General features: G+C 29.5%; 1 protein-coding gene across 2 annotated transcripts in view; it reads left to right on the forward strand.

Annotated features, from left to right (window-relative positions):
• LOC129969257 (eyes absent homolog 1-like) overlaps positions 1 to 23968 on the forward strand; it is a 188858-nt gene that overhangs the window by 31914 nt on the left and 132976 nt on the right. The window contains exon 1 of one of the 2 annotated variants that reach the window (XM_056083726.1): positions 21408 to 21663. The exons of the other annotated variant lie outside the window; for it this stretch is intronic. The gene's annotated coding sequence lies outside the window, so the exon portion shown is untranslated. Of the gene's footprint in view, positions 1 to 21407; positions 21664 to 23968 lie in introns of those variants that run through there. 2 annotated transcript variants of the gene reach the window in all.

Consider the following 23968-nt stretch of genomic DNA (forward strand, 5'->3'; position numbering starts at 1 on the left):
AAAAATTGAAGACAAGCTGCAAAATAATTTTCTAAATACAACGACACAACAAGCAAGAAAATTTAAACACTAACACGGTACATATAAGCAACATCTAAACTTAGGCAGATCATTATCTTCAATTTTTATATATCTGCAATTTTTTTAAAAAAAAGTGTAATAACTAAAACCACAATTACAAAATTAATGTTTTCTCTTCGAAATTTAATTCCTTCCTTTTTCTTTTTTTCCTACAAAATATTTTGTTTGCTGTAAGGATTTTCCAAATTACCCATGCCATTAGCAATAAATTCTGAATAACTTACAAAATTTATTTTTTGCATAAAATATTTAAAATAAAACTGCGAAACTAAACATTTAATGAAAAAGGAAAAGATATCATATGCGAATTTCTAAGACTTACAAAGTTATACGGTTTTAAAAAAGTTGCAAATATTTGCAAGATACAAGTACATGAATTTTCATTGTCTCCCTTCTTTTCCTAGTAAATTTCTCTTTATTTAATATATAAATTTGGTAAAAAAAAATTACATACTCTATACATTTAAAATGTATAAAAATCTAAAGAACTAGTTCCCGAACTCAAACCACAGATCGTCAATTTTTATTTTACGAGAAAGCTCATAATCTCCAGGTGTCATAATCTTTCATTAAATCTGTTCCAACCACTCTCCATTTTCAAAGAAATCTCAACAATAACATTTCAAATTATGTTTTCTACTGAAAAAAATATCCTTTATTGTGACAATTTTGACAGTTTTAATTGCATATGAAAGCACTTGATCCCTGAATATGCCATTCTTTCCAGTTGCGAACGATTTATTAGAAACTCCAGTTTCAATAGTTAGAGTGATTTTGTCAATTAATTTAACCATTTCAATAAATAATCAGGAGTTTACAAATTTATTTTAGAAGTATGATTTAAAATGAAACTTTCTTTTATTGTGATTAATTGTAGTTCATCAAGATAAACAAGATTTAATAAATAAACTGGTTGCCGAGGCGACTATTTACATGTCTACAATTCTTCATTTTTATTGTTGTTGAAAATCAGAAATACACACTGAAGATAAGAATTTCACATGCCTGCTATAAAAATGGCAAGGATTTTCCTGCAGTTATCTAGACTTATTATTTCTTCAGCAAGTGTGCCAAACTTGATTTTTGATGACAATAAAAAAAAATCAAATTTTCTGTTTGCTCGCTAAAACCTTGTAAATCAAAGTCCACAGCTAATTCAAAACCTCAACACCATAATCACTTTTACAGGCTTTTAAGGGACGAAATTTAAACCAAGATTGTCTATTCCAATTTAATCACAACAAAAATCGTATTGCAGGGGATATCAAATTAAGGCACCCCTTGTGAGTAGTCTGAAAAGGGATTTGCACAGGGCCAATTTTCGTCTGCGAGAGTTGCTCCAAGGGACGATAGCATCTACCAGTTTGACAAAGGGGTTGACAGGACCCAAGGGAGACGCTAAAGTAGGCCCGTTGGCCACGTCCTTTTCATGTTCTCTCACGCCTTTTTGCTTTCAGCAGTTATGTGGCTTGAAAGGGGTGGTCGAAGTATTGACATAATTTCGAATTCGGGGATTATTGTAGAGATATCATATTAGCTGAAGATATTATAATTCTATGAATGCTTATTTCAACTTGCATATTTCCAATGATTAATTGTAAATCATTAATAATTGTGAAATTGAATAAAAAAATATTTATAGCCATTAAATTTATAATCAGACACTTATAGCCAAAAAAAAAAAAAAAAGACATTTAAACAGTATAGAATTCTGCATGATTAAAAAACAGAATGTCTTCAGAATTTTTGCTGATAATGCATCTTTACCAACAATTAATAGAAAACATGGTCAAAACAGGAGATATCCGCAATTTCAAATATTAATTATTTCTTTTTTCAAAAATATGAGATTTCGCCGTTTCAATTTTCAAAAAATCATTGATGCTAATAGACATTATCAGACATTATATATATATATATAATTAAATAGATAAATTTAATAGATATTATCAGTCAGTTAATAATTCAAGTATCATTTTATTCTTCTCTGTAAGAGATATATCTTTAATATTACAGACAATTTCAATAAATCTGCTCAGAATGCATTATTATATAAAATAAAATGTTTTAGTTCTTTTAGTATTTAATTAATAGATTATTTGAAAATATCACTTTTTGAGATTTTTAATTCGTTGAGCATAAAAAAAATTAAATTTTTCTTTTACTTTCAAAATGATAGTATTCTAATAATTTTTTAATATTGATAAATACATTTTTCTTAACATGATAATGTTTTAAAATCGACATTCATTTCATAAATTACGCAATAAAATAAACGTAACTTATAAAAAGTTTCACAGAGCAAATTACTAAGCCTAGAAGTACAAAATTCAGCTCTAAGTTATTCTTTGGATAGTAAGTATTCACTAAGAAAATTTTTTCACACTGTGCTAATGCTGTTAATGCTTTAATTAATTCAAATTCCACAAACGGTTTCATTAAAATTTTATAAATGATTTTTTTAACTGAAATATTTTTAGTTTTCCTTAATAGATTTCATTTGTTTCGTTTTCGTATTTATTTTTACATTTTGGCATCGACATAAAATTGTCTTCGGGAAAATGGAATCTTAAAAGGTTTTTGATCATCATAAATTATTTATATAAGTTATTTATATATCACCATTATTATACTATAAGCGAGTTTTCGTTTAATGTTTATCAAAACTTCAATAACTTAAATATATATATAATATCAAACAGAAATTACCATAATACGTTCTGTCTTGAAACCATAATAATAATCAAAAGCTTGTTTCTCATCACATTATTTTAACAAGATGACTGCCGCATGACTACGCCTATGGTCTACATCCATTATCTAATTGTACCATATATGTAATAAGATAACCCTTTCTCAACTATATCTACGAGACAGCGAAAAGAGTTTATCTAATAAGATAAATGACCCGAATATCACTTGTAAACTGTGGCAAAGAACGCAGAATAAATTTCGCTAAAACAAAGATACCTAATCAACTGATGTTTTAATCTTTCCTTTTTATTATTTTATCCGCATGCCATTCGAAACAAGCACTGTTCCAAAACATCTCCAAATGAATCCCAAATACAAATATCAATGCTACTGTGTAAGCATTCACACCTATATGAGGGCTGACTTCATTTGGCTTCCTATTCGAAATGGCCTATTCAACCCTTTTGATCGGTAAGGCTACATTTCCATTCTCTTTGGACATGTTTACATCGGCATTAGCTGTCTTCCCTCCAGTGGGCGGCAACCCCCTGTCGAGTCGGTGGTACTAGTGGCTGTCTCGGCTTCCTTTGTAGTGTCCGGTGGAACTGCGCAGAGCCCCTTTTGTTGTCCGCTGCAATAATAGAGGGGCTCCTGTTCTCGTCAGGCTATTTAGCCCTTTTAGGAAATTTCCCCTCAATTTTCCGGTTTACTTAAGTAAACTTTGAGGGGCTGCCTTGTTTGGTTTGCGAGAGGAGTCTGTTGGCAGCGCTTCACCACTCACAGATTCAGTTGAGGACTTTGGTGAAACCATTGCCAGAGTTTCCTCTCAAGTGGAAAGCTTCCCATTTGCGATATAGGAAAACATAGTGGACATAAGACATAGTGGATAGTAATGCAATTGTTGCAAATGAGTTACATTTTTTATAAATATAAAGAAAATAATACCTGGCAGAATATAACAAATGGTTAGGATCAAAGTAACTTATTCGGATTGTTGAAAGAAGTGGTAGTGGGGAACTAATTATTATCGGGTAGTCAAATTTTTATCGTATGCATTTCAAAGCCTAGACGAACAAATTACTCAACTGAGTAGTATTATATCCGTATTTTTAATCATCCATCGCCATTTAGCGTAGCTCAAAACCGCTGTGAGGAGTTAAAAATATCCCTGCTCTTTTGGATTATGGGATGAGAAATCTCAGCGTCTGCTTCAGCTAATTCAGCTGTGTGATAATTACATCTGAGATATTGTTAGCAAGGTAACAGTCCTTTAGATAGGTGCATCTTCTAGCAAATGAAAAATAATGGAAAATAGGTGGATGTATTTCTTACATAAAGACAATTTAATCATCTGTGAGTAGAGATTCAATTTGTGCCACGATTCATATTAAGTATGAATTGGAAAAAATTGAATTCTTTACCCATGCAATAAAATCTGGAATTAGTAATTAATAATATGTACCAAAATATCAATTCAGTTCATTTATGTTACTACAAAGTTCAAAGTGAATAATCTGTTCAATTACAAACTGCCAAAGCAAGAAATACATTGCCAGTTTCTAATATCATTATTTGAATAAGACTTTAAATGACAATTTATTATTATTATTTTAAATAGCATTTTTAATTCCGTGGAATGCAAATCTTTAAATAAAAACCTTACCAAGACCTACTTTTTATATTTTGCCTAAATAGTATTTTATTCTCTATAGAATGTCTAAGAAAAATATAACAAATAATTCTCATATTTCGCATTTCGTCTAAAAATGTCTAAATACTCTATATTATACCGGAATTTCGGACATTGTCGTAGCATATATAAGGTTGAGAGTGCTAAAATTTAAGATAAATAACTAAATTATCGTCTAATAGACTACCGCACTCTTCTTTTGTGAATTCGAGGCACTCCCTTTACTCTCATACCATTTTACTCGCATTATCTACATAATTAGTTAAATAAGTTATTAGAAACTGTAATTATAATCTAACAATCGAAGTGTTAACGTGCAGAAGACTACATTAATATCATAATAGACCATACAGATGTGTGTGTTTATGTGTTTGTGCGAAAGAGATATTTCAGAAAAAAAATCAAATAAATGCAAAATTCATACTTTTTGTACGTTTAAGAAACGCAGAATGGTACAGTACTTTTGAAACTACTGCAAAAAGAATTTTTTTGAGTAGAAAGCCCTTTAAACATTTCCCAAAAGTGCAAAAGCTATTTTTTTTATCACTTTTCTTTATTTTCTAAATTAAAAAATAACAATACTTCTCTTAAGTTATCCTAATTTGTTTGAACTAAATGAAAAAAAAATATCAAAATGTACTTGTTTTTAATTCGAATTATGTCGAACGGTCAGCTACAGAGTAAATGATTTAAATTTGATTGTCTAGGTTCTATTATAGACATTAATATGGTTTGATTGAAAAAAAAAGAAAAAAAGAAAAGGTAATTTCTATCATATTTACATGGACATTTTCATCGTTTTCTCCATCACATTCTGAAATGCATATCACTAAGAATTGGCGTTGTTATCCCTTTCTGTTTCTTTTGAAAACTAAACAGGGATACTTACTACATTGTGTGTAGAAAGTATTATAAACTGAAAGACAGTTGAAACCTGTTAATTTTTGAATAGTGAAAATAAAAACATCAATGCGGAGGATATATTGTGAGCATGTAGAACGTTTGATTGTATAAATGATCTTAAAATTTTTATTTGTTTCCTGAAATCAGTTTTTAATACAACAAACTAAAAACGTAAAGCATGCAAATTTAAAATTTATGTATATATTATTTGTAAATCTATGCATTTATTTTAATTTATGTATAATATCAAATTCTTCACTCTAAGATTAAAGCTAAAGCGTAATTTTTAATTTGAACGTTGCCAACATTTTTAACAAAGCCACATTAGTTCATAGACAATTAATTGAAACATACAGAGTCAAAATCAAAAAATTCTCGTATAGTTTAAATTTAAACGTTATGAGATTTCACATGCTTTATCGCGAATTTTTAGTTTATTTAATTATAAGTTGAAACAGCGAGGTCAGGATTACTTATTACGAACTGCTTATACATCATATAACATGTAAGTAATATCGTTCAGCATGAATACTTTCCTGTTTTAAATATTTATAGATCATAACTGAAGACTGTCGGTTCAAAATAAGCGTCCATCTGGTGAATAAATAATTTTCAAAAATCAGTGTTTTATTTTAAATATTAGTAGAAAATAGTAAAAAAATTCTACTATAGACATTAATATGGTTTGATTGAAAAAAAAGCAATCGAACATTAAACGACATGTTTATAAATTCAATTTATCATTTAAATGGATAATGGTAAGGATGTTATGAATTAAATTCCACGTGGTGAAATTTCTCTCAAAACTAATAAAGTCAGTACGAGGGGTGGGGGTGCGGTATCCCGATCTAATCTATTCCTTCACCATATTCCCCCTCCCCAGGGTTTTCCCTCCAGTTCTACATGCATAATGCTTCATTTCCCTCGGTTTGAAAAGGATTACCGTCACTTCGGGAGGTCGAGAGCCGGGATTTGATCCTCCACATCGTTGCTTTTGACCTCTTCTGCTTCGGATTAAGGGATTTGGGACGGGCCCGATGGCAACACTTTTGAATCGTTTGGTAATCCACTGGGAGTGGAGAACTTGTGTCCCTTGGCGTCGATTATTTAGTTCGGCTTCCTGATTTTTACCAGTTGATGTTTTTTTATTCCACCTTTACAATCCCCCACTCCTCCCCAACACTGTATAGTAACAACATAAAACAGGAATCGAAATGATTTATTGGACGGGACAAAGGAGAGGCGGATTCGTGGTGGGAACTAGAAATTGATTTGAATGTAAATTCCGTTTGGAGTCTCAATTCGGCGAAATGATCAAATGTGATCAGAAAAGAGAGAGAGAATAAATCGGTAACGGAATATTGATAATATTTTTTAGTCTTTCACTTCATGAACTTTCAAATAAATACCTTTACAAAAGAAGTACCAGAAACATCCAATAAAGGATATTAAATGAAGAAATGCTTCATTAAAAAAATCTTTTCTATATGTAAAAGATAATCAGAATGTATTAAAAAACTTTTATTCGAACAAAATAAAAATTTTGAGAGAAGATCTGAAAATACATAATGCATTATCAGCGCCTACAAATATCATGTTATTGATAGTATGTTGTATGCAATGATATCCGATTACCGAATAGTATATTCTAATACCTGATTACCGAATAGTGTTTTAATACCTGATTACTGAATAGTATGTTGTAATAACAAATTTTTCAGTCTACAAATATCATGTTATTGATAGTATGTTGTATGCAATGATATCTGATTATCGAATAGTATATTCTAATACCTGATTACCGAATAGTGTTTTAATACCTGATTACCAAATAGTATGTTGTAATAACAAATTATCAGTGTCTACAAATATCATGTTATTGATAGTATGTTGTATGTAATGATATCTGATTATTGAATAGTATGTTCTAAAACCTGATTTCCGAATAGTCTGTTTTAATACCTGGTTACCGAATAGTATGTTGTAATATCAAATTACCGAATAGTATATTGTAATGAGTATCGAATAATTTGTTGTTATACCTGATTATGGAATAATATGTTGTAATTACCAAAAATTTTTTAATTGATCAAAGTTCTAATTTCTGTTTTTTATTTTATTTCATACTGTTTTTTTAAAAAAATATCGTAACAATCCCTTACAGAATAATGTTACTAAATTATGTAAGCGTATCTAATTTATTGGTTGTGAAATCGCCCACGTGTTTGTCTTTATTTTATGCTTTTATCTACTCTTTTAAATTTCTACAAAAAAAAAAAAATAGAAAGAAAATTGGATTATGAAATAATCGACTACTTAATGTTCTCGCAACTTGGTAAGGGAAGAGGGAACAAAAACTCGTTTTTATAAATAAACATTTGGAATATTTTTAATTTTTCGAATTGGTTTAGTATACAACGGCCATACACTTGAATTCATCTAATTAGAAATCAAATATCACTTAAACTTCAAAACACTGTAGATTTATTTATTAATTAATGTCCTCGCTTTAACTAATTTTTAACTAATACTAATTTTTAGTTTAACTAATTTAATTGTTTAACTAATACTAATTGGTGTAAACTTTCCCCCCCAGTTAGTTAAGCAATATACATGTCAACAGCCCTGGCCAATATGTTACGCTTTATTAGAGTGTTTCGATTGTCAGATAGAAAATATTTGAAATTTTATCACCATTTTATTTAAAACTGCTTTAAAATTTAAATTAAACCTTTTTTTATATTCAAGTTACCGAAATTAATTTTCTTAAACGTAACCGAATTTAAATGTTTCGTTTTTTTCAGTTTGGCATAATATTGTTAGTTAAAAACCACTTATATAACGTTAAAGTTAATTAAATAATATTTGATTGTAAAAGTTGATGATTTGTTTTTTGAAAAAAAAAAACAAAAAAAAACTGGTTTCTTTATTTTAGATGTTTTTCATGTACTGAAATTGTTGATTTTTTCCTCTAAAGTTGCACGGAAATGCCTTAAGATTGGCAGAAATATGCAAACTAAAATCTCCTATTTGCAAGAGGTAATTAATGGCCGAAATAACTAAATCAAAAGATTTCATCATTAATTACATTAATCATTATCCTTCATTAATCCTAACTTAATTTCCTTTCAATAGAGGGCAGCACTACATTCATTTTCCAGACTCGATGGCACATTACCGCAAAATGATTTCAGACATTTCTTTCACGTGACTGGAGAGCGGAAACTTGTTTCCTCCTAAAGGCGTGTCCATTTTGTCTCCGCCCACCTTTCAAATAAGGAAGTGGGCGGTAACTTTTGCCATTGCTAAGACCGACATCAGGAACAGGTCTGAGAATCATTGTATGGGAAAAGTCGATAAAGGGAGAGAGGCTTCACAGTGAAGCTCCGCCTAGCTAGAACAAAGAGATGTTTATCTCTTTATCAGAAAGAGCATTATCACATTAACTGTAGAAGCAGTGCTTTAATTTTAAAGCATTTCACTTAGCACATACTTTCCGTTTAATGTTTAGAACAACATCGCTTTGTTGTTTTAGTTTCCAACAGGGTTTTCTTCCCCCTTTTGTTCGTGAATTCATGGTATTGTTCTAAGAATACATCGTCAAGCCAGAACATAAATCACACAGAAAGAAAACTATAATTGTCTCTGAGTATTTTAAAAAAATGATTGCAGGTTTTTCTTCTTCTTTTTTTTCTTTGCTCATTTGCAAGACTTCTGTATTGTGTTTCTGTAGATATAACTTTGTTTCTAGTAATAATTGAGTCGTATTTGAGCAATTGAATTATAATAAATTATAATCTCTTGCACCGAAGTTAAACCCAACATTCATACATAACATGCATTTTCCAGTATGCTAAAATATACTATCTCAAAATAAAGATTTATCTTTATTTATTGGCTTTTTTAGTGTTAAGCCAATCGTTAATAATCATTTATTATTTTAACGATTTATTATTATCTGGTTATTTACCTTGAAATTCAGCAAATCATTCCTGTCAATGTGCGTATGTATGTGTACGGTGTATAATGATTGGTGGAGGGAAATCGTGATCAGTTTGAAGGCAGCAGAGTAGTGGGAACAACACGCGCCCAAGGCATAATATAATTCTTTCGCCCCCAATGTCATACGTAATTCAGTAAGTATAAATGGCATCTGAGGTTTGGTGTTATGTATATATATATATATATATATATATATATATATATATATATATATATATATATATATATATATATATATATATATATATATATATATATATATATATATATATATATATATATATATATATATATATATATATATATATATATATATATATATTTGTTCGTTCATGATACTTCATTAAAATATAATTATTAAACATACAAACGTTTCGTTTTGATGGCATTCCATAAAACTGCTCCCCTGGATATCAATATCCCCCTTCCTGGTGATTAAGCCACCTGTCTAAAAGGCAGGTTATTTTGCGGGGCAATGCAGTGGAATAAAATGATTAGGAAATAAATTGCGTAGAAAGTATAGCAAAACATGAAGAAATATAAAAATATAATAAAGCTTGATGATATGTCCAGAAATATAATAAAACATGTAAAAATATAACAAGGCTTGAAAAAATTAATGAAATATTTACGAACTCATCAAATAATAGAAATCGTCAACAGAAATTGAGAACTTCACGATTCAAAATCAAAATATAGTATATAGTATGTATAGTATTATACGATGATAAGACAGAGTTATTTCGTCTGGCCATTTTATGCATTATTTCTTTTCGCACTCTTATTCATCCACCTTTGGTTTTAAAAATAATAAAAAAATGGGAAAATATTAAGCTTGGAGACATCTTTCAAGAGTAGAGCCTTGATCTCTAGCTACGTCCCTTACATAAATATTACATATTCAGATTCTTCTAAAAATAAATTGTAGAGTATGATTTTGTTTTTAATGTAGAGGCCGATTTTCGTCCGAATAACTCAAAGTATTTCCTAAATTGTCATGCACACAGACGGGCAGATAAAATTCCAAAAATGTGTTTTTCTGAGACAGAGAAGTTTGAAAAGTCTAAATTCTTCAAAATCTTGAATCCGACTTTTTTTAACGATTTCAATGCTTTCTCTTTGAATACTTCGAATACGAGAAAGTAAAAATGAAACATATCAAGTTAAATAGAAGTGTTTATAAAAGGGCTACAATTAAAATTAATTATTTATTATTAATGGTTATTGTATTAACTTATGATTATTGGATTCGCAATAGAAACTTTTTTATCTTATTTTTTTCTACCTATAAATCTGAATAATGCTTTTGTGGAGTTGTATGAAAAGATATCTAGATTTTAATAAGTCTTTGCTTTTTCCTTCAGCAGATTTTAGGTTGAAATCTTCAACGTATTGCTTGAAATTTAATTGTACTTCACTGTTAATTAAGAAGTTACTTCATAGTTGGAATATTGGGATACCTTTATTTTTGCAATAATGGGGCTGCCAATTTATAAAAATAATATTTTAATTAATTATTGAACTTAACTATTATACTAAAATAAGTGCTAATGAAAACCTTACGGACTTTTTGAAGAATAAAATCCAATGGTTTTTTTTTTTCCCATCATTTTTTTGTTTGATTTTAAACAGGAAACATGGTTAAATCTTTAATAATCTCAGATCATTATTTCACTTTAATGAAGTCATCATTTATATTGGATGAGGAGAATTTCAAAATGCAAGCTGTTATGATATCGCTCATTTAGTAAAAGACTGCCACAATATGAAAAACTAGAAATTTATAACAGGAATTTGGGTTTGTCTCTGTTACTGATACACTGATGCATGATGTTACTGTCACTGATGCATGATCTCTTTAAAGATAAATACGAAGATTAAACAAGTTATATTATTTAATTTTTTTTCTCGTTCATTTCCAGAAAATGAGTTCCTTAGTGTTATAACATTCAATTAATCATAAAGAAAACGGATGAAATAGAAAAAATACATCATTGATATTTCATTTTTCTCGTCATGATTTTATTCTAAAACTCTTTTGTTACCTTATTTTAAAAACTTTCATAATGAGCAGCTCCTACCTAAGAAGTAACTACGTTTTAAATTTAATGGCTCTAAATCCAGCACTCTAACATACAGAGTATTTCGGGTAATTTTTTTTTTTTTCATTCTACTTGTTTTAATTTAGAAATAGTTTAGTTATAGTATTCAATTTAGAAATAGTTTAGTTATAGTATTCAATTTAGAAATAGTTTAACATTATCATGCTAAAATGCATTTTTAATATAATTAGTAATGCTATTCTAACTAATTATTTGTTTATAGCTGGATCATCAGACAAATCTAATATGTGATGGTACAAATTAGTATTATAAATATCTCTGGTTTCCAAAAATCGGTTACAGTATCGACAAAAGAAAGTTCAACTTTATTTATTAAGAAATAATGAATTTAATAGTTCGGAGTGCAAAGAATTCATCAAATTTTGGCTGTAATTTAATATAAAATATTTCAACTTAGGATACAAATGTTGTGTGAGCTTGAAGCAATAGATACTATGAGAATAAGACGCATCCTAATAGAAATTGTGTCTCTGTAATTAATAAAAAGAAGAAGCATGTTTGAATTCTGTTTAAGAATAACCACAAGAGGCTACTACTCCTCTCCCGAAGACATTCGATTAAATCTGAATGACTAAATCACGGTTACATTGAGTTCTAAGGACCATCCCCGCCCATGGTAGAACCCGTCCTTTAAGAGTTATGTCCCATTCATCGGTAAGGGTTAGCCAACCCTACACCATTTCTGTACTCATCACAGAGGCGAGAACCAACCACCATGCCGCTAACTTCTCACCCCATTTTTGAGGTCCCTCCCCCAGGAGGATCCCTATTTCAAAATAAAGAATTTTTTTAGTGTTGCTCAACACAAATAAGAAATCTTTTTTAGTTCGCAAAATATTTCCAGAAAAATATTTCCCATGTTCATAAAATAACTTAATTTCACTGTGAAAACATTGAAAAACTGCGGTGGCTATATTTTCGAATTTAATAAATGTACAGAACTACAATTAATCGTAAGAATTACAAAATTATTATAATATGTAAGAGGTGCATTTCAATAGCTCTTTGATCTATTCGTCTTGTAAATGTGTAAATTCATCTGAAGTCTTCATAGATGTAACAGTAGTTTGGTGGTAAAGACATGGGTTTGGAAACAGAGAATCACATTTCAAAATCTACTTTTGCTGGAGATCCATCATGATCGATGATGTAGTGCGCGCATCATATCTCCCACCATAGATCGAGCTTTGTTACGTTGGTATAGTGTCAAAATTTGGAGTGGAAGATGCCAGCATAAATATAGTTTTTTTTTTCATCTAATCATGGTATAAAAATTGCAGGTATGCCTAATATAGCTCTCATGGGATTCTAAAATGTGATGCTAAAGATTTCTCTTTTATTTTAAAATTTATTTAAGCACCTGATAACATGATACAACTAATTTGGGATATTTAAATTCTATGCAAATATTCGATTCATGTTCGAAAAATCATAAGCAACAAAATGTCGGAGGAGCAAGATACATTAATAGCGTTAGGGTTGTGTGTATCTCCTGCAATGTTGTGGCTTCGGATAAACAATTAGCGATACGTTTACTGAGCGCTTTCCCTAGAAATCGATAGAAAATCAGAAATAAGAATATATTAAACAGCTTTTGTCAATATACTTCACATTAAATCGCTTCTCCGATGATTTAGTGCTAATCAGACCAGTTCAACAGCGACAACAACAACAACAAAAAAGACGCGTTCTAGATACGATTGTTACTTTAATCACTATAGAAACGCATAGAATATCTAAAATATTTAAGCGTATTCGAGTGGCTTTCTTTGCTTTTAAATTAATTGTTGTTTTGACTTAATTAGAGATTTAAGCATCAAAAGTTCTCCAACTTGATGTTGAATTCTGTTCTGATAGGAACTAGGCATATCAAACAAATTAGTAACCTAGCCCGAATCGGTTTTTACATTGAATGTCATGTAGACAGTGCTCATACTTTATGTACAAATTGTTTACAAGATGTGCATGCCACAGACAACCTCTATTTTTAGAGAAAAAGGAAACACAGACAAATTTGTAGCAGCGTCATAAATAAAATTGAGGAAATCGTTCCGCGTCTTTTTGTGCACCTGACTTGAAGCTTCATCGGAGTTTAATCTTTCTTTCCCCTGGAACTATCTTGAAGAAGGTAAAAGCGGGAAGATACTACTACAAGACCTTATCTGAATTTCGGAAGCTGTCAACTTGCTGTACACGCTTTCGTACAAAACCCTATTTATTTCGGGTGCCTTTACCCATTTACTCTTTTCTCCTTTCTTCTTAGTCGCTGTCGGCTTGAATTTAGAGATATTGTTTCGTGGGCGCATTTAATTTTGTTTCTGAGGGATGATTTGAATCTTTTGGCTGTTTCGCAACACGGTTTTTAGCGACTATTTTTGCACTTAGAAAAATCCTCGACTTTATCGTTTGCTTGTATATGCATCATGGCGTATTCTTCGTTAAAGGCAGTTGAGTATGCATTGTGGAAAAATACAAACCATGAAAATTTTGTTCTTGTTTGAAGGCATTTGCAACTAAAATTCATTAACAGAAAGAAACTAAATTTCGTGTGTAGATTATACAGCATAGAAAAATAAATTAAAAAATAAGATTGACGATTCGATATTTTATATACAAAATTTAAATCAACATTCATAAATTACAACTCTTTATACTACATGATATTCATTTATTTCTGTACGTGATTTTTTTATCTTCATTTTGTCAGTCGAACATTAAAGAAATTTTGCATACCCATTTTCCTTGTGATCATTGTAACAGTATTCAATGTTTTAGTACTTACAGGTCTAAAATCTTTAATACCAGCCATTTTTATCAACAATTTTTGTTTCAATTGTTTTTACAAGATGGGGTATTCTTCCCATGCCTTTGACAATCTACATATAAAATTTAATTTAATTCTAAAATATTAATTGCAGAGGTCTCTAAACAGGGAAAGTTACTTTAAAATTACTCTGTGCTTACTCTTTTTCCGTCTACCGATTCGGTGAAAAAGTTGTCCCTGATCTACTTTTTTTTTTTTTTTCCTTGTAACGATCAGATACTAATTCAGAACAAATTAGATGTATCTAATTTGTTCTGTTAAAGAGTTATACTTTTAAATACACACGTAAAAGAGCAACACAATATATCGATTGACAGTCAACCTGATTATACGTTTAATCCAAACTTGTATTCATATCTTCAATTATGATGCTAATACTGTATGACAAATTTCATTTAGTTAGCTTAATTTCGAGGCTTCGAGTTATTATATTTATATGGACACTTACGAACAGCTTGTTATAATTCGACCCAAAATTTCATAAATAATGTAATTTGAATATTAGACTACACACCAAATTTCATCTGTCTGTCCCGTTGTTCTCACGTTTCTATGTAGTTGAAAATATTTTGTTCACAAATAGACAGATAGACATGATTCTGCAAATACTTTTTTTCTTTTTCTTTTTTTACAAATCGGGATGGTCTACAACAATGGAGATCATTAGTATCCTCAAGCTGAAACTTTGAAACTGAAATCGCACTATTTTTCTACATTTTGAAGACGAAGCGAATTTACTAATAATAAAGATGAATGCGTAAGTGTGTTGTTGCTCTGCAGGGCAGATTGATTTATAATTCTCAAATTTGGCTCATACATACCATGGAGAATAAAAATGAGCATTTGAAGGCGATTAAAAAAATTATTATAATATAAATTAATTAAAAATTAAATTAGATTTCGGCAGTTTTCAGCAGTAACTTCTTAAAATATTGATACGTAAATGAATTTTATATCGTTTCAAAATTTCGAAGATTGTCTTTTTAAAAATACCAATTTAATAATAATGTAATTATTTCTTAATTTTTAGCAATTTTTTAAAAAAATATCTTTTTTTTTTTTTTTTTTTTTTTTTTTTTGCACTCTGAAATTCAAACTGTTTTCATTATTTCATGAAATATTTTAATCGCGTGATTTTCTTCTGTTGTTGAAATCTAAAGAAGAAGGATTCTATTTAATATCTGTGTAGCTTACAAAACAAATAAAAAAGTAAAATCGTGAAATTTAGCAGATAAATCGGTTTTTACGTTTTTAATAGCTCTATGAGGCCATGGGATTGACCTCGTTTAAAAAGATCCATACAGAATAGAACCTATATGAGACAATTAAATTTACTTGACTTTAATAAATGTTCGATAATTTGACGGAATCATGGACATGAAGTTATATCTAAACGATTTAACTGAAATTAAATATAATCAATATCTGAAAGCAACTTGTAAATAAAAAAAATAAATTCACATTGAATTAATTACCCATTTATCATCCAAAACTGCTTAGCAATAATTGATGATGAATTATTTTGCTTTGCTTTAAATTTAAATATTTTTTCCTCGGTTTTCTTCCTTTTTATTTTAAATTTAAATTCATAACAGTTTATAATTTTTCATAAGCTTCAATGAATCAAAATGTTTCAAACCTGGAATTTTGGGGGATAAATTCATAAAAATTGGAATTCGTAAAATTCACAATGTGCTGAAATTCATAAAAATTGAATTTTACAAACTTTAACACCAGTAACTGTATTAAATTATTGGATCAGGAACATTCAAATAATTGATGTGGCATATACAAAACAATAGTTTAAGGAGAGTGAAAAAAATGTATATTTCAAGATTTGCTTTGGGTTGGGAAAATGTAATGAATTTGTTTACATTGATATATGTTCCATGCAGTTCGAGGAAACGACAAGCTATTTACAATTAATTTCTATTTAAATGATGAAATTGTGATAAACAATACACTCAAAGCGGGGAATCGAATTACCTTGTAATAGGAATAAGTATACATAATAGGGTACTTTTCAATCCAGTTGCTCCAGAATTAACTACATCAAACATATCTAACTACTACATTTAAATTCTTCATCCACGGATACCAGCAAACTAAATGGAATAGTATAATGTTTTGAGCTTATAGATAAACAAATATTCTAATTTTTATTTCTAAACTTAGTTCATTTTAAATTCTTGCGTTGTTTTAAGAAGGAAGAAGTCAGGTTGAAGAAACAATGAAAAAAATATAAAATATTCTCAAAAACTAATTACTTACATCAAATTAAGGAATCGTCTATTTTTTTAAATAAGGAAACGATGAAAAAAGATATATTCATATAAAAAAACGTATACATAATATTAAAGCAAAGCTGTTTAGTTAATCGTTTCCGTAAGGACGGCAGAGATGTTATTTTAATTTCTCTTATGTACAATAGGAGATGATTTTTCACCAATTGAGACACAATGTGGGCTAGTTTTCTACGAAAGTTATATCGGTAGCTAACATGCTCTAACATTTCACAAGAGGAGCGTCTTTTTTTAAAAACTCTTTTATTAGACTTCAACATTTTTTAATAATCTGAACGATGAGCACATAAGATATAGTTTTATGTTATAATATAGTGTCACTTCCGCTGCAAAGAGTCCACTGATTATTGGTTGGTACAGGTCAGGTAATTAATGCGGGATAATAGCAAATAATGATTGGTTTTCATTCATCATTGGCATCATTTATGTAGTTGAACAAGTGAAGAAATTGTAAAGGGTTAGAATAATATGTAAATGATCATCAATAATATGTAATGAAATATAATCACTATAAATAGCTAGAGGAAGATATAATGTCTTTTTATAGGATTTCCCAGGGGAAATTGGTCCTCATTATTATTGTAAGCAAAGGAAGAAAAGAAAGGAATGTTTTTCATGGCAGAAATTTCTTTATTTAAAATACACTCTACTTATGGTTTTTTTTTAGATTGTATCAGTTTAGATGCATAGATAATACATATTCTGTTAAGAGAGAGAGAATAGGGCTAAAATCAGTGAATGCTTTCTGAAATGATTCGCCAAAAAACTTGTACATAAAAATAATTTCGCTTGGTTCAATTTTGATGCTCCTGAAAGAATCAAACCACCAAAATCTAGACGAAGAATTGCGAAAGCATCTTCTGGCCACGGGAACAGATGTCGCGAAACCTTGTATATGCAGATGAGGTTGCATTCTTTTCCCACGCCGAATCGGGCGGGGGAGGCACGAAGAATGAGGGCGATGCGGCTCAATGCGCGCAACAAAAAAGCCTCATTCCTCAACTGCGCAGCTCTCCGTTTCCTCTGTCTTCCAAAAAGAAAAAAGAAGAAGAAAAAAAAAAAAAAAACAGCATCCACTGACCAAAATATCTTTACTTAATTTACGTTATATGCTACTTCTTAGCTTTTTTTATTTTGTTTATTTTATCTAATCGGATATCCGGATGGTAAGAGGAAAGCATGTTTTTAGAAAGGTTTTTCTGTTCAAATTTTACCAAATGTCGTTTGAGGATTTAAAATTTGTAAAATTATTTTTAAAAAAATAGAAGAGATAATGAAAACAATAATAAAATTCACACAAAAGAAGACTCCCCTTCCCTCTATTGATCTTCTATAAACTCTAGAATTAGCGCCAAATCCCTCATGAAATCTTCATCTTTTTATTCAAATGAAATGCAACTTTGGCTTAATCTTGCGCTTAACTATGAAGTATAAGTAATCTTCAGAAGAAATTCAGTTTTAAAGAAAATATTTTTCATTGACTGCTACTAATCTGCAAAATTAAAACATGGCACTATTGAAAATGTGAGCAAGTAAGAAATAATTATGAATTAGAAACTGATACAATGATGGGTAGTTTAATTTAATAACGAACTGCCCGTTGTGGTCGGGCTGACTACTAGACATTTCTCTGGTTTATCTCAATCGAATACAAATGTGTACCATTTTCCTCAGAGAGTCTTCCAGAGAGATAACTTATCTCTAGATACAAAATCTAAACACAAGACTCTTTTTTATAGATTATTTCCACTAATAAAGTATGGCAGATTCATTTTTTCACATGAGTCCTTGACTCATTAACTGAGTTAGATACTAGTTACACCAAGAGGAATTAGAACCATCATCAGATTTGTAAGTTGAGGGTTTCGTTAGATAGAAGCTAGACCAAATGGGATAAGAATCGTCATCAGTTTTGCCATATGAAGATTCAAAATTTAATTTTTTTCTCAACCGGAAATATAATTTTTTGGAAGTAATAGGAAATGGCAATGTTAGGTTGCAATAACCAACGTGAGGGAAGGGTAAACGATGCAAAGGGTAATAGAATAAATTAAACACATTAATAGTTTTGTTTACAATGAGCCTCCTAACCGAAACTGATACGTGGAAAACATATTCTTTTCTTAATATACGGTCTTCCAAATAGCAAAATCTTGCTCAATACGAGGAGGAATTTATTTTCGAGACTAATGGAAATCCATTTATTTTCTGGGTTTCTGATTGCAAATTGTTGATAATCATCAGTAGAAATGATTCTTTGAACTAATACACAGGAATCAGACGAAAAAAATAATTTTTTCGTGGATTTCTAAAAATATAGAATCCATTTCGTGTATTAAATCTCATGAGATATGGGTTGCTTTTTCAACCAAAATTTACATTTGCTTCTTAAATAGACAAGCAAACCCATTAAAACTTCCTATTTCAAATATCAAAATATCACTTACCTTTATATTTCTTGTTTTTTTAAATGTATAAATACATTTTTTCTGTCGAAAAATATGTTTCGATGTGAGGTATTATTAGTTGAATTAGAAACCCTCCACCAAAATCATTTAGTTTGTGTTGTATACTTGTTTTCCGTTTCTTTAATTTTGTTATTTTATCTTACTGGATATCCGAACAGTAAAGGAAAAAATATATATTTTTATGAAGAGTTCGCATTTAGATTTAAATAGTTAAGTGTTGCTCAGGAATTTTAATTTTAGAAAGAAAAAAGCTTTTCTCTCTCTTTCCTTCTCTCTCTCTCTCTTTTCTTCCCTAGCTCGGAATATATTCCTAAAGAAAATCTTCAATCAGTCTTACAATTAGAACCAACTCTCTCATGATGTGTTGCTCTTTTTATTCAAATTAAATCCAATTTTGTCTAAACCTTATGTTTATTTATGAAGTATTGTTTGCCAACGGATTCTAAAACTCACTGTGCTTTTCCGCATGCTTTAGGATGGATTTAATTCGACAAAATAAGGGTGAGAGGAAAGATGAAAGAAGGAGATGTTTACATTTAACAATAAAGTAAATTCCGGAAATGCGCACATCCTTCTGCGTTTCACCCCTTAGTGAGATAGAATCGTCTGAAAGTGATCGCCTCAAGATACTGAAACAAACAGTATCAATGATTTTTGAGAAGAAGTCCAGTTTCAAAAGAAAGATTTAAAATTTCTTATAAGTGAGTCGAATTGGAGAAATTTTCGTAAAAAAATAATACATATCAATGCTGTTAATGATAAGAATGTAAGAATTCTGTATGATAAACCAATTTAAACCTGCTATAATGGCTAAACTATTGTAATTTTCTTATAATTGTGCAAATTTCTTCACAAATAAAAATATATATATCATTGCACCGTACCATATAATTTATTATGATAGAAATATTTTAGAAATTTGGATTTCCAAGATTCCAGTGCTATCAATCTAGGAACAGAAGTCCATATTTCAAAATTCCTTGATTTGAAATTTTAGTTCATTTACGCTAAAACAAATTACAACAAGGATGATAGAAATAATTTAAAAATAATGCGGTTTAATACTTACTGTCTATGGAAGGATATAAGAAATATGCTTGGGAATCTCTTTTATAACCTATCCAATCCTGCTATGATGGCTCAAATTTCTACACTAATAATAATGATGATGATAATAATAATAATAATAAAAAAATTCACCGTACCGTGCCAAGTAATTAATTATTGTTGAAATGCATTAGAAATTTGAGTATCCAAAATCATATGTTGTCATTCTATGAGCATAAATTCGTAATTCAAAATTCCTTGATCTAAATTTTCAGCACATCAATATTTGGACAAAATTTGATGAAAAATGGTATTCGGAATATTTCAGGATGATTCTAGGTGTAAAACTTATAATGTCCTATCTCACTCACAGTTTTATATGATCTTTTATATTTATTTACACATATAAAATAAATTAGTCAAAAAAATTAGTTTTATATGATTTTTATATTTATTATCACAGTTTTATATTTTTGGAGGGGAATAAATAAAGTATTTACAGATTTTTTTGTCTTTTTGAAAAAAAAAAAACTAATCGTTCCATTTAACAAGAAAGAATACAAAAGGGGATAACTAAATGCAAAATTAGAATGTTTTTAAAAAAACGGAATAAAATTAACATGATGAAAGCTTAATTATTCGATTCCTAGTGAATAAACTTATTAATTACTGTTAATTAACAAATTAGAAACATTGTTTTTTGAAAATTTTGATGAAGTCATCCATCCTAATTGCGATGGCACAAGATTTGACATAAGTGACAACTACACCTGCATTAAAAAGATAATGGGCATTATTAGTCTTCTCAGGTCAGAAAATTGTCTCTGTGAAAAATATACCGTTTCTCTTCTCATAATAAAATCAATTCAGTGAAAAACGCCGTTTCTCTTTCAAGCAGAAAAATCTTCTCTGTGACAATGATCGTTGAAACGGATACTCCTCTCCTTGATTCCTTGACAAGCGCTAATCCTCACCTCTCAGGAACTAATCCTTAAAACAAATCATAAATAAATACCTCTTTCCAATGAAAAAAAAAAGTTGGAAAGAAAGAAAAAGGGTTCGGTTGAGAGGAGAAATCTTCATATTGTCGCAGTCTTACGTTCATCCACGGTAACTAACGATAACGGTGTTTAGTTTGGCATCAGTGTGTGCCAGCTAGAAAGGGGGAAGGGGGGGGGGTAGAGAAGAAGATGCTCTGTCATAGTAGATGTTACTTTTTATAGGCGCCCACATTTGCTTGCTGTGTTTCCTTGGCAGTCAAGGAGCGCGAGGAAGAGTGCGAGCAGTTTTTGTCGTCATCTAGTCGAAGGTGTAGTTTTGGTTTCTGCACCGTTTGGTGCGGCCGGGGCGATTGTCTTTGGAGGAAAAAGTAGTTTTTTCGTCTTCCGTAGCGGCGCCTGGATCGGAGGATGGATTTGGGAGCTTAATCTGCGTGTGCGTATAATGAAACAAACAAGAAATTCGGCTACCACTTTTCCTGGAGGTGTGAAAGGGATTTTAATGTGAGAGATGCAGATGAGAAATTAATGTAAGTGTTGGAAGATATTCTCATTTTAGAGTTTATTAGATTGAATTTAATTTATTCAACTATTTTATTGAATCTTTTAATAATTACATATATTTATTGTGAGGTTGTATATAAATGAACGGATGGTGGTCTTTTTTAAGCTAAATATATGATTTTTTTTATAAATTATTTTTGACTCGATGATATCGATAATTTCTCATAAATGATTCTTGATATGATGACACCATGATTCCTTGTAAGCGTTATTTTATGATGATCTTGATGATTCATGAATGATTTTTGATATGATGATATCATTATAAACGTTGTTTTATGATGATCTGGATGATTCATGAATGATTCTTGATATGGTGATATCGTGATTTATTATAAACGTTGTTTTATGATGATCTTGATGATTCATGAATGATTCTTGATATGGTGATATCGTGATTCCCTGTAAGCGTTGTCTACGATGATATTGACGATTCCTTGCAAACGATGTTTTATGATGGTTCTATAATCATATTTATGATTCCTTGTAAATTATGCCTTATGATGGTTCCAAGGTGATATTCATAATCCCTTATGGAAGATTCCTCGCGATTGTTCTATGATGATATTAATGATTCTTGTAAATTATGCCTTATGATGGTTCTATGATATTGATAATTCCTTATGAAAGATTCCTTACGATGGTTCTTTGATGATATTGATAATTCCTTATAGAAGTTTCTTTATGATGATTCTATGACGATATTCCTTGAAGTTATGCTTATATAGTAAAAAGCAGTGAGTTGAAAATCCATTTTAAAATTGCTGGGGAGTCCAACAAATTGAATGAAAATTGAAATTCTTAATCTTAGATCATTCCGATAGTTTCCAATAATATTATCAATGGTTTTATATTTGCTTAGTTATTTTTAAATTGATTGGATTGATTAAATTGATTGGATTGATTTTAAATTAAAAATCAATCCAATCAAGCTTTTTAATGACGATTATATTACGATACTGATGATCCTTTAAGAAAGATTCCTTGTATTTTTGCTAATATTTTGATGATTCTTCAAAATACGGTACCGAATCGAAAATCCTGTTATAAAAAAGCTGCAAAGTTGGAAATCTAAACGAAAATTCAAAATCTCAGTATTAGATTTTTCGATTGTTCTCGGGAGAGATTTTTTATCAATTTGTTTATTTACTTTTAAGTTGAAAAGGCAACTTCACAAATAAATAAGCCTTTTTTTATTCATTAATACGTTTTTATTATTATTGAAAAATTACTGTGTGTAAAACGAGTGTGTATATAAAACAATTTCGTTGAAGGTAAAAATCATGTTTACTATGGGATACTAAAATCTGTTAAAGATTAAATAAAAATGTGATACAATTTAATTTATTTTAGGATATTAGTTTTATAATAATATGTGTAAATTTAGTTTATTTAATCTTATATTAATTTTTTAACAATGTTGATTATATGTATGCATTTTATAGTTTACTGTTTGTATATATTTTATTATATTTTTACCGATCGTATACAATTTACTATAAACTGTTTGTGTACTTGTAAGTAAACTGATATTGATTCCTTATCCACTAAATATATGATTTCCTTGACAATATCCCTTGTGCTAATTCCTTAAAATGCAACAGTTACACAAAAATTAAGTTAAAAATTTCTGGAAAGCTGAAAATTTGAATGGAATTCAGTTTCTAAAATATGGATTCTTCAAATACATAGATAATTTTTAGATAAAAATATAGTTTTAAACATAAGCAAAAAATTTTCTACTCTAATTTGTATCGAAACTCGTATGCAATATTTCAGTTGATTATTGAAATATGGCTTTATGTAAAATCAACACAACAAGCCAACGATTTTTATTAGAGAAAGATGTTTAATTAATTAAGGAATACAAAACACTTAAAAATCATTAAATGGGAACTAAATCTGATTTCGTTTAATATTATTAAAACGCTTTTGTATTTGCTTTACTGCTTATTTTGGTTGATTGCGCACTCTTTAAAAATATATAAAAATTATTCTTCGATTATGTATGTATTTTAATTAAATGTCTGGGAATCCATTCCATTTTGTAACTATAAAATTCTGTAACAGAAGATAATACAAAACTGTTTGATCCAATTTTCAGTTACAATTAAATACTTCTTTGCTTTAATTTGTTAAGTGCTAATCATTTGTATTTTTTTTAATTCAAAAATTGTGTTATGAGTTTCCCATTATGAATTTTGTCATATTAAAAATGTATAAATTTAAAGTAATATACATTAAGATGTTTTGATTATGCAGATGTTTTGA

Source organism: Argiope bruennichi, chromosome 5 (genome assembly GCF_947563725.1).
Source record: "Argiope bruennichi chromosome 5, qqArgBrue1.1, whole genome shotgun sequence".
NCBI lineage: Eukaryota > Metazoa > Arthropoda > Arachnida > Araneae > Araneidae > Argiope > Argiope bruennichi.